Source organism: Monodon monoceros, unplaced genomic scaffold (assembly GCF_005190385.1).
Source record: "Monodon monoceros isolate NGI ecotype Baffin Bay Population unplaced genomic scaffold, NGI_Narwhal_1 Super_Scaffold_13, whole genome shotgun sequence".
Lineage (NCBI taxonomy): Eukaryota > Metazoa > Chordata > Mammalia > Artiodactyla > Monodontidae > Monodon > Monodon monoceros.
Window position 1 is genome coordinate 36,896,906 of NW_021703769.1, and position 17,049 is coordinate 36,913,954.

The window sequence follows — 17,049 nt, forward strand, 5'->3', positions numbered from 1 at the left end:
GATACCACCTGTGTTATTTAGCCTTAGTTGATCTATATTCAAGGTGGCAGGTTGGTAATAGTGATAAGCAAGGAAAGGGAACAGAATTGTGGAAAGAGGTGGGGGAATTCAGACTCTTTAGAATGTGAAACGAATTTAGATGTGAATCGAGAATGTAAAGATGTACCAGCACTGTTTCCTGTGTGAACACATATGCGTTCATTCATTGAACAACCATCTAGGTGGTGACACCTTTGGCATCCCATAGGACTGAGTTTAGGTTGGTGATCACAGGGTGAATTACAGGTATTATGCAAATCACTGCCTATTTTCTGGCCTGATCTTCATGTATTACATCCTGTCCCATCCTAGTAAAATGTTAAGCCTTGGAAAATCCAGCACAGTAAAAGTCCACTCTAGACTCTTGTGTGGTTCATGGACCACCTTCAGCAGCATTACTTTGCGAGCTTGTTAGAAACACAAAATATCGGTCCTGACCCCAGACCTACTGCATCAGAATATCTGCATTTTAACAAGATCCCCAGGAGATACGTTAAAACTTGAGAAGCACTGTTGCAGACGTGAAGTGCTGTTCAAAACAAGTGGGTACTTCCTTCAGTGGAACCACTGAAAAAACTCTCAGCCAAAAATAGACCGCTTAAGGAGACCTTGCAAACAAGTGGAAAAACTGAATGTAATTCAAATAATCGATACAATGGCTTCATGTTTAGTGCTGTTGTGAGCTAATATTGAAACAATACTAAATCAAACACAGAGCTTTTGAGAAAAACCTGCTTTAGTTTTTTTTTTTTTTTCAGGTGTAAAGATACGGGAAGATGTTATTTATAGTTATCCCTTAGTTCATTCCACAAAGGATAGATAGACATGCTGCTATGAAGCATAACAGTTATTAATGCAGAGAAAAACTCAGTACTGGTCAAGCGCTGCTGTGATGAAAGGTTTTTATTCCATACATGAAATAGAAGGTCTCAGAACCATCAAATTCCCACCTCATCTTTGAACCCACAGAGGTAACTGTCAATCTCAGTTCCAAAACATCCCTCAGCCTTTTTTTGTTGTTGTTTTATTTTTAAAAATACATCTTTTTTTTTTCAGGTTTTAAAACTTTTTATTTGCATATTAAAAAAATTGTGCATTCCAATAATTAAAATCATTTGAACAACAACAACAACAAAAAAATGGCACTCTGATTAAACTGCATTTTACAACCCGCAGGACACCTTGGACCAGCTTGCTCTTTACTGTAGATTTCATTGTCGTCCCATCCAGCCTCCTTCACCAACATGCAAGTTCTTTTCCTTCCCTGCCAGTGAGACAGGCGGATGGGAGGCAGGCGCGGCCTTCGTTGTCAGTAGTTCTCCATTCTTTGATGTGAAAAAGGGCAGCACAGTCATTTAAACTTGATCCAACCTCTTTGCATCTTACAAAGTTAAACAGCTAAAAGAAGTAAAATAAGAAGGCAATGCTCGTGGAATGTACAGTGCATATTGGCGGTGCACGCCTCATTACGACTCGCCTGCTTGCTTCTCCTGTTCAATCGTTTCTTGTGAAGGCAGTGGATTTTTCTCTTTCGTTTCTGTTTTCTTCAGTTTCGACTTACCGAATTTCTCAATCTCAGCCATATCGGGTTTGTCAGACATGGCTGCAGAGGAAGCGGAGCGAGTTACGAGCGAACGAGGTCCGACCTGCGCAGTGGTCGCCGCCGAGTGCCTCAAATACATCTTTATTGGAGTATAATTGCTTCACAAAGCTGTGTTAGTTTCTGTTGTACAACAAAGTGAATCAGCCATATGCATGCATATATCCCCATATTCCCTCCCTCTTGAGCCTCCCTCCCACCCTCCCTATCCCACCCCTCTAGGTCATGGCAAAGCACAGAGCTGATCTCCCTGTGCTATGCGACTGCTTCCCACTAGCTATCTATTTTACATTTGGTAGGGTATATATGTCCATGCTACTCTCACTTCGCCTTTTTTAGTAGGGAATCTGAGATGTTTGTAAAGAATGGAGGTTAGGTCTGGCTTTTTGCTTTCTTTTTCAAAGACTCTGAAAGGAATCATTTACAAAACAAATTTCGACTAAATACACTTTGTTGGGAGAAGTGGTGATATTTCTAAAGAGAACAAACTTTTAAAAGCAACTTGAAAGATTTGAGAAGCATCCTTTCATTGGTAGGTTTCAACAGATTGATTACAAACTATTTTATAACCACGTGAAAGCAGGCAATTGCCTGTTGACTGCTAGGCTTGGACATGGCACATGGTCACTTCTGCTGTGCTTCACTTGCGAGAGCAAGTTCTGTGGCCAATCCTATGTTCAAGGGATGGAAAACAGACTCTAACACTTGATGGAAGAAACTACTAAATCACATTGCATGGGAGGGAAATAATTGGGAGAAATTTCACAATCCATTTACCACATCAGGATAGACTGATTGCTGTAGCAAACAACCCCCAAATCTCAGGATTTTAATACAGTAGAGGTTTATTCCTTGCCTTTATTACCATCCAGTAAGGGTGGGCAGGGGAGTGGGGGAGGAGCTCTGTTCCACACAGTCACTCAGGAACCCAGGCTCCTTCTGTCTAGTTGCTGTGTCATTCAAGGCCACGGAGCCTTCCACCAAGAGTTCTATTTCCAACCAGTAGATGAGGGAAGAGGGCAAATACGTAGAAGGAACATCTCCTACTCATCTCAACCTGGAGGTGTCATATATATCACTTCTTTCCCCTTTCTCATGGCCAGAACTGGGTCACGTGGCTGAATAGAACCACAAGGGAGGCTGGGAAATGTGGTCCAGCTGTGTTACGAGCAAAAGGGAAGATGGTCTGTTGAACACCTGGCCAGACTCTGCTACAGCTACAGACTCTGTGACTGAAGAACATGTTCCAGAAGAGGCACCGGGACACATTTCAAAATGTTGACATGTGACCCTGTGTGGTGGACAAAGTTTAGAAAGACAAGGTCATAATTAGGAAGGGAAGACAGACCCAGGTCCCTGTGTAAATACCTGGGAGATCAGGGCAGGAGTCTGGGGAAGGGTTTGGAGAGACTTTGTACCAGGTGGGAGCTTTGGGGCAGTGGAACTTTAATAGGAGGAGACAGAAGTGAAGGGCATAAGAAGAGCGTTGAGCCACATGGGGAGACTAGGTTTGTGTGCTTGTTTGACATTGTTGCCTCTAGTGGGGCCTAAAGTCGATGCCTTAACGTGGGTCGCCTCTGTTAGTGCTGGTTAGAATAATGTACCCCTTAGGGCTACATTAAAAAGTTATGCTTGGCGCCTCATTTGCACCTTCAAAATATGCGCATACATGTGCAGGCCAGAAAAGGCTGCGCTCAGAACATGCATTCTTACGTGAACTGCAGGTAATTGCACAAGCAAACAGGAAGTTGCGTAGGTATGCAGGCAGCTGCCCGCTGGAGAGCTGTGTGTTGGCACGGGCAGGCATGTGTCTTGTTCGTTTGTGTATGATTTTAAAGGATTCTGCAGAGGGGAGGGAGACAAAGCAGGCCTCTGGGCATCTGCTTCTCCAGCTACAGCTGTCCTTTGTCCTTCTCAAGGTTTTCTTTCTGGGCAGGGCCAAGTTCAGGGCCTGTTTGTGGCTGTAGGAAAATGGTGCATTTTCAAGGTCTTTTTGGGAGCACTCATGCAGGGGGGTTTGGCCTGAAAGTTTGTGTCCCCCAGACATTAACGTGTTGGGACCTTCAAGCCCAGTGTGATGGTGTTAGAAGGTGGGGCCTTTGGGAGGTACTTAGGTCCTGAGGGTGGAGCCCTCATGAATGGAATCAGTGCTCTTATAAAAGAGGTCCCGGAGAGCTCCCAGGCCTCTCCCACGAAGTGAGGACACAAGAGGAGTCTGTGACCCGAAAGAAGGCCCTCACCTGACCATGCTGGCACCCTGATCTTGGATTTGCAGCCTCCAGATCTGTGAGCAGTAAATTTCTGTTGTTCATAAGTCGCCTTGTCTGTGCTGTTTTGTTACAGCAGCTGGACGGGCTAAGACACGGTTTGCAGGTGGCCGTTTGCACGTGCGTTAGTTCTGTGCTGGGAGTTTGTGGCTGTCTCTTTTGCTGACTGCTGAGCTGCTGAATAAACTCTTCCTTTGAAATTCTCTTTTCTGGGATCTCTGTGTCCTGGTTCTTCTCCTGATTCTGCTGGTCACTTTCCTTTATTTACTGTCCTCTTCCTTCTTTTGTCCCTCAGATGTTTCCTGTGAGTCTGTCCTTAAACATCTTCTAGCTTTCTGGACCAGCACCGTCCAGCAGAACTCTCTGCAATGGTGGAAATGTTGTGTATCTACGCTGTCCAGTACCATAGCTGCTCACCATTGAACACCTGACATGTGGCTAGTGGGCCAGAGGAACTGAATTTTAGATTTTATTTAATTTAAACTTAAATAGCCATAGGTGGCTGGTGGCTGCTGTATGGTAGCCATAAGCTCTAGAACATTCTTTATGGGAAATAATGTCTACTATAGTGTCAACACTATCCACCCATTATTACCTGTCTGAATCTCTTGCTATGCGCTTTCTGGACCTATTTTTACGACATCTTGACCTGGTTGGTCTGTGGTCTCGTCAAATGCAGTGTGCCTAATGTTTAACTCTTTAACTCTATCCACAAAACACATTTTCTCCTGGCCTTCTTCCTATCACTTTACGCTTGTTCATTTTTTAGAACCAGTTATGATCATACCGTGTCATTCATATATCATCATTGAGGTGGATCCAGGTTTTGGAAAACCTAAACTTATACAAATCTAGGGGATACTCCATAAGAAAAAGAATACAACGGTGTGAATGCAAAATTAGATTCAGAGCATTGCAGGAGCCTGGGAAAGTGAGAGAGGTATCCCTGAAACTTAAGCCTTATTCCCTTTACTATAAACTGGCCCCAGTTTATCATTAGAATATTTTAGTTTCCGGGTTTGAATCTCAATTTGACCCTCTTCTTGCTGTACGAACTTGGCCACAGGGTTTAACTATGCTCAAATTCAGTGGGCTTACTGGGGATAACAATAATAATGCCTATTCAACTGGGTTGTTACAAAATTAAATAAGATAATATACGAAAAGACGAACATCTAGAAGGTATTCCCTGAAAATAATTGTATTCCCTTGTTCTCATTATATAGGGAATAGTACCAGCAATAATAATGGTAATAATAATAGCAGTTAATGTATCAGATGCTAGGTTCGAGCCTTACATAGAATATCTCACTTATTCCTACAAGGTACGTATTCTCCTGTCCCCATTTTACAGATATTCTCCTGTCCCCATTTTACTGAGGCCCAAAGAAGGTAAGCAATGTGTGCAGGTTCTCAGATGCTAGTTAGGAGGGGAGCTGGGATTTGAACCCAGGCAGCTGGACCTTGTGCTCTTAGTCTCAGTCCTTGAGCAGGGCATGTGGTATTCTTCACAACTTCCTTTGCATCAACATGCTGAGTTTCCTCCACATGTGTCTATGTTCTTGCTGGCCAGCCCACTAAACATTCCATGACTTGTGTGCATGCTTCTGTTTCTTTCCTCATGCTGTTTCTTTTCCCTGGAATGCCCTTCCCTCCTCCTCAATTTCCTGTGTGTTTCCATGTGCTGTATTCATGTCTTAATGTAATACCCTTTATTGCTCTCACTGTAAAGGAGTTGCTGAAAAGGTTTTATTTCCCTCCCCATCTAACACAATGTCCTTTGTAGAAGCTTCATGGTTGCTTATCTCATGAGCGACTGGGGTGTTGTTACCTCACAGGGGAGCTTTGAAAAATACAGAAGCCTGGGTCCCCCACCCCCAGGCCACATACATCAGAATGTTTGGGCTTGGGTTCAGATTCACTGACCTAAAGGATTATGTTTTTCCCTCTTTGAGCTGGTGACTAAAAAGCCAGGAACCAAGTGCTAGCTCAGCTCTGCAACAAGGCAAAACCTCGGGCTTCATTTCATCTCTTCCCCTGATTTTCCCTTCACCCTTTATTTTGAATCGTAAGTCACCTTGCTTTTTGGCATGCATTTTTGTAGGTCACCTAACTTAATTTTGCAATCACTAGAGGTACAAATATAAATGGTGATGATGCTATTGATAACAGATTTACCCTGGAATGATCAGAATATTTCTTGACAGCAGCCTATTGGCAGACAGAAACAGATGGGTAGAAAACACAAGATAAAATAAAATTGAAGTTTTGAAGAAAAAAATTATCTTTAAATCCAGGGATGCCAATCACCCTAGAACGAAACGAATCCATAGCCATGGCCGTCTAAATGCACCTCTCATGTGGCCATTGGTCTGGTGGCTTCTTCTTACTTGGACCCTTCTTTGATTCTACCTTTATTGAGGAGATGAAAAAATCTGCCTGTTAAGAAAGGTATATTAAGTGAAATCTTGTAAAATAAATTCCCTTGTTTATTTGAAACTACCGACATATATAACTATGCAGTGTCTAACTCCAGCCCTCAATTCTCCTTATTTTGGGGACTTCCTGCTCAGGTGTACTGATGTATCCGGTAATGACCTCTGAGTGCACTGAGCATGGACACCGGGTACAGCTGCAGGATTTTCAGTTTCCCATCTGCTGGCCTCCGCCCTGACTCATCTGAAAGCCGGAGTAGGGGCTGTGGCTGTGAAATGGCTTTTTGTCATCACGTTTTAGGTGCTTTGAAGGCCCCAAATGGCAAAATGGAGAGGAGTGGCCAGGGAAGAGGGCCTGGCGAGGTTCTCTTGGTCTCCAGTCGGCCTTCTGCCGCTGCAATGCCCGCAGATGGAGGGGGCCGAGGTCAGGCCCCTCAGGTGGGAGCTCCGGGCCTGGCAGCCTCGTGTGCCCAGTACCTCCTTAAAAGCTGATTATCAGGCTTGCCTCCTTTGTGAGCCGGCTCATTATCATTTCATTGTGTCTGGGTAATTCTCACCCTGCGCAATGAATATTGACTTCAGGCTTGCTTTTCTAGCCGAATTACAGGGGGCAGTGTGAGGGCCGCCCTAGCAGCCACTTGAATAGTCTCCAAGAAAAGCTGTTAGCTTGAGCATTTAGGGATAACAGAGACTGTCACAGGCTGCTACAGTGATTTATTAAAAGACAGGAGAACGGGAGAAAAGACACTTACTTAGGTCTTGCACCAGCTGCCTGCTCGCTTTGCTTTCTTTCTTTCCCTGTCTCTCCCTTTCTCTCTGTTCTCCTTTTTTCTCTCTTTATTCTTCCTCCTTTCCTCTTTCCTTTCTCTCTTTTTCCTTTTGCTCTCTTCCTCTCCCTCCTTGCCTCTCTCCCTTTCTTTCCCTGCCTTCTTTTCTCATTTTAAAAATGTGTTTTAGGGCGATGCTTGAGGGACTTCCTGCCTGTATTCTACACCTGAACACATCACCCCAGTAAAGATGGCGAGTCCCCAGGTTGATTATCTAAGGGTGATGAGACGGGAATGAGCGCTTGCAGATGTGCACGCGCACACATAGGCGCACGCATGCATACGCACGTACGCAACACGCCCACGGAAGCAACATGCGTACGTTTTGTGCGCACGCGCACGCATTGTAAGGCACGCAGCTGTCCTGGGACTAGGAACCCCTCCTCGGGAACGTAAGGCAGGTTGTCGCCTACTCGTCCCTTCCTCCGCCGTCCCACTCCAGTGGTCCTGACCTCGGGCTCCTACCGTGCGTGGAGCAGCACCAGCTCCTGCACAGGCCACCTCCGCCTGTGGGCCTGGGTGTCTGTCCCTCAGGAGCGGGTGTCCTGTCCTCCCTGTGCTGATTCTCCTCACGCCTGTTCATCCACACTGGATCTATGGTGGCTCCTCCTGCCTCGGGTCGCTTGACAGATGCAAACGTGGCTGCCGGGAGGGCAAACCTTCCAGGTGAAGATCCAAGAAATTGCCTTGGATGATAATTTCTGCTGAGCCAACCCACCCAGGGACCACTGAGCAGGCTGTGTCGGGGGACATTGGCATCAGAAGGCAAAGGAGGGCCAGCTGGTGACCCTGGGCATGCTGGCCACTGGTGGGCCATCACGGGAGAGGGGGAATGGGGGCAGCTGTTCAAAATTAAGCCACAAGGACTTGGTTTTCAGGTCTTCTCTGAGGTGCAGGAACATGGGCCTTATTTTCGTGGCTTCCAGTTTTCCACACATGCATTTTCTTGGAATCCACATTTAGTGTCTCTGCTTCGCTGTGGAGCTGATGTCTGAGACCCTTCCCCTCCCTTCTCCAGCTCCTTGTTTGCTCCATGTCCTCTGTGGAATTCCCCTCTCCTCCCCGACTTCCCATCCCCCGCTTTCCCTGTGCTGTCCCCAAATGCCTTGGCCCTCTTATCTCCCCCCATGAGGCTCTAATTAGCCTCCTCTCAACCCCATAAATCAGCCGCCCCTCCTCCTCCGGTTTGCTTCCTTCTCAGAGGCAGCAGGCTCACCTTTCCCTTCCCAGATGACAAATCAGCCATTAATCTTGGCTTGAAAAACGTTTATTGGCCGACTTCCTTCAGTGGCTTCTGAACTGTTTGCAAATAAAGAGGAGGGATCTGGGGTGACCTCAACAGAGATAGGAACTCACAGGTGGATTTATTCTCAGGTTTGATTGTTTTTTTCTTTTCTTTTTTCATGAAAAGGGTAAATATATAACTCTGCCTCTCGGTGCTTGTAATTTCTTCGTTTTGAAAAGTTTTCGGATCTTCTGTTGGGCTGAAGTGCGTTTGTTTGTATCGGTCAGTCTGGTTGGTTGCTGTGTTTGCATGGAGACAGGGTGACCTGCGGGAGTGAAGAAGGGAGTGGCTTGACTGGGTGCTCAGTGACTCGGAACGGTTCCAACAGGGCGCCACCATAATGTTCCATGGTCAACGGACAACGGCTGCAGAAGAGTAGCTAAAAGTTTAGGAATGGACGTGTTTTGAACCTCTCCATCAGCCTTGTGGTTTCCCCTGCCTGATCCCCAGGTGTTGAAGGGAACCACCTCCCTTCTTGGGCTCCAGGAGGTTGGATCATCTTATAGTCTAGACTCAGTCCCCGGGAAGAGGGATGAATTTATCAGCTGAGATGTTCATTAAGGATATAGGGAATAAAGCTGGAAAGCTCAGGGGAGGATAGGAAGGGTGTCTCCTGAGGGAGAATCTCTGCAAAGGGAAGAGCAAGCTGTCAAATGTCATAGGTTACAGGTGGGCTGTGGGTAAGATGTGGATGTTGGGTCCTTAAGGGTTCCACCTGTGCTTTACCCTAAGGAATCTGTGATGTGGGCATTTTGGGTGTTGGGCCAGGGCAGAGGGGTAGATATTTTCTTGTTCCTCAAGCCCCATGAAGTCTGTGCCTTTCAGAGAAGATTAATGGGGCTCCATGACCTCAAGGAAATGTATAATCTTAAAACTTGAAGCCCTTGGGACACGATCTATAAAGTGGTCCACACCAAAATGGGGATGTTGGAGTTTGTAATCTTGTTTATGGTCTGGTGACAGCACATTTGCCCCCTCTTCCCCCCATTCCAACAGTTACTTTAGACTGAGGATTACCCATTCAACTGATTAAAAAAAAAACTTTTCAGTCACCAGGGCTTAAAAACAGGAGGCCACATGCATGCTATAAAATGTGTTCAACAACTCTATCTTTTCCTCCCCACACTCTTTGACCTTGTCAGAGAGGTGGTGTCTCCCTTGTCATTGGAAAGTCCTTGAGGATGGGAGTGTTGTCATTTTCATCTTCATGTTACTGTCTCCTTCCCCAGGAGGGATCATCCGTTCTTTTTCCCATATATTTTAGTTGATGTATAAATTACTTGTCAGTGAAATGCACAGATCTTTGGTGTGGGTTCAGTCATTTTGGACAAATTCATACCCACATGTAACTCACAGAGCATTTCTGTTTCTCCAGAAAGTTCCTTTGGGCTCCTATGAGACAGTCCTCCTCCCCTTGCCAAGACCTGTTTTGGTATCTATCACTGTAGATTCATTTTGCCTGTTTTAGAACTTCATAACAGTTGGAATCATACAGTATAAATTCTTTTGTGTCCTTTACTCAACATACTGGTTTTGAGATTGACCCATCAATTGATGACTGCCATGGTTGCGGAGGTGACCTTGATCAATCCACAGAATTTTTACCCTTATGGACAGGGTCATTGCCTCTGGGGTCCAGGGGATGCTACTTTTATCCAGGCTAATTAACCTGCCAGTGCCCATTTTGAACAAGTGCCTGGAGAGGAAATCAACTGCCTGCCTCCTGTGTGCTGGGGGTGGGGGTGGGGTGCACTGTTTTCTTCCTCGAGCATGGAAGGTACTTTCATTGGAATCACTTTGGCATATAACTTTAGGTCTCGTTGAAACAGTTCTATGACTGTTTGGAAGGCAGGGGTTCTTTGTTGAGATTTCTGTGGGCTGGCTAAGATACTTATCTTTTGTGCAGAATGTAGCTCCTGTATGACTTGCAAATGAACCTAGCCTGTTGAAAATGAAGGGATGCCTTGACGGTGGTATTCTTGGTCCTGTCACAGGGCCTGGGGTGCAAGTCCAGACCTTGGAGAGTGTTCTAGACACACTGTGCATATGTGTTTCGTCCCTTCCCTAATCCCAGGCAGCTTAGGTTTGCCTGGCCTTGGTAATACATCCAGCTAATTCTTAAGGGCAGGTGTTGTACCAGTCTAGCTGCTTAGGGCTGCACCCTGGGCAAGCCCAGAAAGTCACCTTAGTACTTACTTAATTTAGCTCCTTTGCCAGTGGTGCACTGTTAATGATTAATGTCTTGTCCTTCATAATTGAAGATAATCATACAACCCAGAGGTTTTATTTTAAGGTTACAGTTCCCTCTAGCAATGCTTATTGACTTGTACAGTAAGTCTCTCATTTGGTTCTTAGATATCACAGAATTTTAGAGCGTTGAGTGCTTTGGGAGTCATTTTTAATAAAAGAAATGAAAATACATGTCAGAGAGCCTCACTGATATCTGAAAGTTACCACACTAATTAGTGTCAGTGGCTGGATGGCTAAGGTGGGAGGTGGGAGACCCCTGCCTTCTAGAACAACATATATATATATATATATAATCTTTTATGTATACATACAGAACCTTTGTGCAAATATGGAAGCCAAGAGGCTATATATTAAGATAATTGGATTACTAAGTTCCACTGATCATATGTGGCCACTACATCCTTTATAAATAGGTGACATTTGAAGCAGAGGGTTTTTTATCTCGGGTGCCTTGGTGAGGAGATAATTTAACATGTCTACATTGATAAAATTTCTGGTGTCAAGAAATTTGGGAATCAGCTGTAGTTCAGTTTCAACGTACTCTTTCTTGCTTTTGGCCTTCTGTATTGGATAAACCAAGCTCTGACTCCTTATCATTTCATCTTTAGGTAAAAGAGGAGGGCAGGTAACCTCATCCAGCCTCAGGGTCTCAGGAACCCCCCTGTTGATGCCTGTGAGAGCTGAACATGTGTGTCTGAGGCTTCAGAGGATGTGGCCTTCGGGGTTATGGATCTGCTGGCTATAGGAGAAGACGACCTTGACTGTGAAATAGTTTAAAAAGCAGCTTTACCCAAGGGCCCACGGCTAACGATTCTGAAGTGTTAACTAAAGTATCAGAGTAAACAATAGCAGGCTTTCCTAGTGTTTACTTAGCTCTGTGATTTACAAAGGAATTGCATGGCGCTTCCATGCACTCCACATTGCTGGCTTGTATCACCACAGTCCGTTTGGAAGCAACTTAAGTGATTTTGACCTTTTGTTTAGGTTGTGGGTCAGTGCAGAAAGGAAGTTTTCTATAAACCACAGTGATGTTTGTCTCAAATCAGAATGGGCATGTCTTTGATTAGAATTCCTTTCATATCCAGGAATGGCGTCAAAGGGCTGGATGGAAGTGTCAAACAGGAGGGGCATGCGTCTTACACTTGTCAGATGTTCACTTCTTACTATGTTTAATCAGAAGCATGGCAGACTATGTGAGATGTTTAACTATGGTTTCAATCACTCAAGCAAAGCATGTCCCATAGACATGTGCGCATTCTATTGCGCTTTCACAAGCAGCATTAGATGTCCTGGTCTTAACACCCAAGAGCTGCTGTGGAATTTCTCAAATGGAGAAATTTCCTCAAACTTCGCCAAACAAGATAATTTTGAACCCCTAACTGCACAGCCTTTTTCAAAGAGGCTGGTATTATGTTTAAGAAAAATTAGGCACAGGCTCTGCCGAGAGCTAATACGTGAAAACTGATATAAAATTAGCATTCTGAGTATGCTGGATATTATTATTATTACTCATTTCTCCAAATTCTTTTTGAGATGTGAGGGGGAACATGTACATGCATTTTATCAACCCAGGTTTGCTAACGGAGACCCTGAAGTTCAAGAGACTCGAACAATGTAGGTAACATTACCTAATAACAGAACTGGGACTAAGTCCTAAGCGCCCCAGTTCTTGTTCCTGACTTCTCAGTTGGCCACATGGCTCAGGGTGACACGCCAGCCTCAAAGGGTCTGTCAGTTCTTTTTACTCTGAGCTGAATGGCAGCTCTCCTCTGAGCCCCTCCACTACCTTTCAGTCTTGTCACCACACTCACCTCATCCTGTCGCCACACGTGAACCCATTAGATGCCACGTAACTGCCCTCATGGCATTTCTCCTGCAATTCCCCATATTTCAGACTTTCCTTGACCCCTTCTCCCAACTAGGTTTAACCAATTCTGTGTCCTGTTTCCCCAGAACAAACCTAGACGGCTTGATAAGTAAAAAGGAGGGTAACAATAGGACTTGTCATGGTGCCATGTATGTCTGAGACCTTCCTGGAGAGCAGAGACCTTTCTTTCATGCCTTGGTTCAAAGCAAGCCCATAGGCTTCATCCTAAAACATCCAGACTCTCTGGTATGGATAGTTGGTTCTGAATAGTGAATGAATGAATAAGTGAATGAATGAATGAATAATTCAAGCCCAGTGTGTTTATTCTAAAGGGGGAAATCAGGACTCAGAGAACTGGAATAGTCAGAGATCCCAGCAGCAGAGCAGAGACCAAAGCCAGATCTCCTAGAGGCTGCACTGACCTCTTTCAGGGTCAGTTTAGGTCCTGTTTGCACTAGGAAACCCTCCAAAGAAACTTCACCCTCTCTTTTTCAATCTCCTGCCTCCTTTTGACCCATTCCTCCCTTTACACATCTCACCACTTGATTCCACTGAACACAGCACTTTTTAGTGTTCCACTGTACATTATTCTCATCCAAGCTCAATGCAAAAATACTCTCTAAGTGAAATAAAAATGTCTTCCAGTTTTTAATACACATAAGTCCTACTTCCTGAGCAAGGAGGTAGACACCTGCCTTCTATTTTTGTTTGTATTTGCACAAGTCACAAATGTGCCACAGGCACGTAGTAGGTATTCAACAAAGATTTCTTGAATATAATTGAATTTCCTGGTAGCCGAACAACTAGACAGACTGGTGGATAGATATAAATTAGCAAAGCAGATTTAAACCATGTGTTGATCATTGAAAAGTCGTTTCATTTTTAGCCAAGATAAATGCTTTTTTAATGTGTAAAGAAATCTATAATTTTCTGTGCTTTGAATTAAAGCTCCTATTTCCCAGGTTTCCTGCCTGCTTCTGGCTGCTCTTAATGAGCTAATTTACCCCACCGAGGTGAGAGATTTCCTCTTGCGAAGGCATTTAGATGTGCTTCTCTCATATCCAGGGCCCCAGAACGTTTCCTTATAGGGCTTTAAACACTCTGAACGTATTTAAGAGAGAAGCCAAGAAACAAATCTGTTGTTTTAGCTTTATTCCTCGAGGCTCAGCAGCTCGGCTTTCCTCCTGCTTTGATCACACTCACTGGAGTGGCAGGGCTGGAGACTGTGGAGAAGGGCTGGGTCTCTTTAGGAAGCCCAGTTCAGGGGGACCCACCCAGCTCCACACAATGAAAATAAAGTTGTCAAGCCTTTGAGGTGGCTGTGAAGATTTATTCTTCCTGGGCAAATTGGTAAGACATTTGTATTTTTTAAAAACGCTTTGATGAGCTTGATAAGGAAGCCGTGGCTTGAATGTGGAAAAACATTCTAGAGCTTTTTCCACCGCTGAACTGGGTTCTCAACATTCACTGTGAAGCTTGACCTGTGGAAATGAACTTTCCCTTCAAATTAATGATAAGACCATAAAGGACCATTTGGGGATTATGGAACACGTGCTTCCACTGTCTTGGACTATAAGCCTCCACGAGGCAGGAGGTCTTAGAAGCCTTGTGCAGATCTTGACATCTTCACATCTCCCAGGCCTCATTTGCCCACCACTCTTCTGATTGCTCTGTTTTCATTATTAGTTATGTCACTAATTATGGTTCTGTTACTTTGGTGACTTCTACCAGCTAAAGTATGCATATAATGGAAATAGTTTCTGTCCTTCCTAAGTTCAAGTGTTGTTTGTTTGGAAGAAGTGTCACACACTGTTCCCAGTATGTCTTGGTCACATTCAGGTCTCGAGGGATCTAGGAAAGGAAAGGAAACTGGTGTGAAATATCTTTCTCTGATATGCCAGAAAGCCTTTTTCGCCAGGAACATCTGCCAACATCCCTGAGATGGTGCTCTTAACCTCCTTCAGTTAGGCAGACCATTATGAATGGCTCTTAAAAGGCTGTGAGCTCCAGACCAAAAAAAGCATGAGCATTTATCAACTGGCAGCAGCAGAAATTCTACAATCATTGGGGGATATTCTTGGGAAAAATCAGAAAACTGTCTTTCTGTTATTGGGACAACCCTGTCTTGGGTTGAAACTGGCAATGTGGCTCAGTGGAGAGCCCGTGGGTTTGTGACAGATGGAACCAGGTTTGAATTCCATGGTAGGTACTTACTTTCTGTGTCACCATGGGTTTATTCTTAATTCTTCTTGCTCAATTAGCTCAACTGTAAAATCAGGGAATTGCATTTTGCTGATTGGAGCCACTCAGGTTGTAAGGGTCACAGGCAGGTTCAGGTTACATTGCAGATCAGGGATTTTACTACAAGAGACACAGGCACTTAAGGAAATGTGGCAAGTGGTCACCATGCAGGAGAAGGCAGCCCCTTCATGAGAGGCCCGGCCATTTTCATGGCACGGTTTCTTCTTGTCTCCTCCTCTCTCTGTAAGTCTGTCTCCACTCTGCCTTCATGGCTTTTGGTTCTTTCTACTCTTTCTATCGCTCTCTCTCCTTGACCTTATATTACATTCAAACTTCACCAACAGAGAGAATCCCACTGGATCAGGAGGTTGCCACCAAATAAGGAGCCCTCTTGGTCAGAGTTCTCATGCAAGGCTTCCTCAAACCTGGCTAAGCCTATGGATGGTTGCCTTTGGCACCGGATCCAATCCCTGAAACCATCTTCAGTGGCCTGGCCAACAAGGTCCCATGACATCAAACATGGCTACATTGTTCAGTGAGGGATGGTCCTTGATAATCTTCATTTGCTTCTCCAGATCAATTCTCCATTCTTCTTCACCCTGCTGTGTGCCCTGGGACTGGCCTCAGGACATAAAAAAGGGGGAACTCAATAACTTGAAGCTCCTATCAATATTCTACCATGTGTGTGTGGAAAAAGCTAACAATATTGTGTGGTTAGGAGACAAAGTCTCTGCACATGTCCCATCTAGTTTCTTCAATAACCTAAAAGTGGTCACTTGCAAGATAATGGAAACGATGTTCAGAGCCTCACCAGTGGCACAATGTTGAATTATCTGTAGCAAATTCAGACAGATGGTAATGTGACAGGCTTTGTGGGATACTGTTATTTTTTGTTAATTAAAAAAAAAAATTTATTGAAGTATAGTTGATGTACAGTGAGGTATTAGTTTCTGGTGTACAGCAAAGTGATTCAGTTTTATATATATATATATACTTGTTTATATATATATATTTGTTTTCTATGTCTGTGAGTCTTTCTGTTTTGTAGATAAGTTCATTTGTATCATATTTTAGATTCCACATATAAGTGATATCATATGATCTTTGTCTTTTTCTGACTTACTTCACTTGGTATGATAATCCCTAGGTCCATCCATGTTGCTGCAAATGGAATTATTTCATTCTTTTTTGTGGCTGAGTAGTATTCCCTTGTGTATATCTACCACATCTTTATCCGTTCATCTGCTGATAGACATTTAGTTTGCTTCCATGTCTTGGAAGCAAGAAGCACTTTGTATTGTCAATAGTGCTGCTGTGAATACTGGGGTGCATGTATCTTTTTGAATAAGAGTTTTCTCCTGGTGTATGCCCAGGAGAGGGATTGCTGGATCATATGGCAACTCATTTTTAGTTTTTTAAGGAACCTCCATACTGTTTTCTATAGTGGCTGCACCAATTCACATTCCTTTGTGGGATATTATTTAAAGACATGATATGCGGCACCTGTTGTTAGTACCTTATTAAAACAACATAACAGAGTGGGCCTGAGCCGAGCTAAGAGGAGGGCAGGAGTGGTAACTCAAAGTGGGAAGAAATAAGGAATGAGGTGGCTTTTGTTGGATTGCTGCTGCTGTTCCTTTGCAATAAAAAGTTCTGGGCAACCAAGAGTATATGACCGAGTATCAGGAAAGAGGTCACATTTATAGCTAATTAGAAAAAATCCCGAAATGTTGGACATGGAAGGATGCTCAGATGCACCATAGCTCAGGTGTCTTCTTGTACAGATAAGTCAACTGAAGCCCAGGTCAGGAGGACAGATGTGTGGTCCATGCTGGCTACTCCTTCTCCCATGTCCTTTGATGGTCTAGGCAGGTACTACCTAGAAACCCATCTGCCATCCCCTGGATGTTGTCTGTTACTCTCAGACCCAAGGTTTAGTGATTATAGCTCTCGGGAGTGATAGAGCAGAACAGTTCTGATTTTGCATTTTAAATCTTGAGTTTTCAAGTTTCAGTTATACAGATTAGCTGAAATATATCTTTTTTATGATATGTATAACTCATAGTAAGCTGCAGGCATGAGGGGGAGGGGATTGGAGGCCAACGTGTACATGCAGCATTTGTCATCCAGCCTGAAAGTTACCCAGGCTTATGATTTCTTTCTTTTTTTCTTTCCACCACCTTCCTTTGGTCTACTTACCCATCAATTTCAACCACCTCCTTGAGGCCAGTTAGAGGA

General features: G+C 44.2%; 1 pseudogene across 1 annotated transcript; it reads right to left on the reverse strand.

Moving 5' to 3' along the window:
- Positions 1 to 1,277: 1,277 nt before the first annotated feature.
- On the reverse strand, positions 1,278 to 1,693 carry LOC114894547 (annotated as a pseudogene). The gene has a single exon (XR_003793253.1). The product of XR_003793253.1 is annotated as a thymosin beta-4 pseudogene (transcript).
- Positions 1,694 to 17,049: the final 15,356 nt, after the last annotated feature.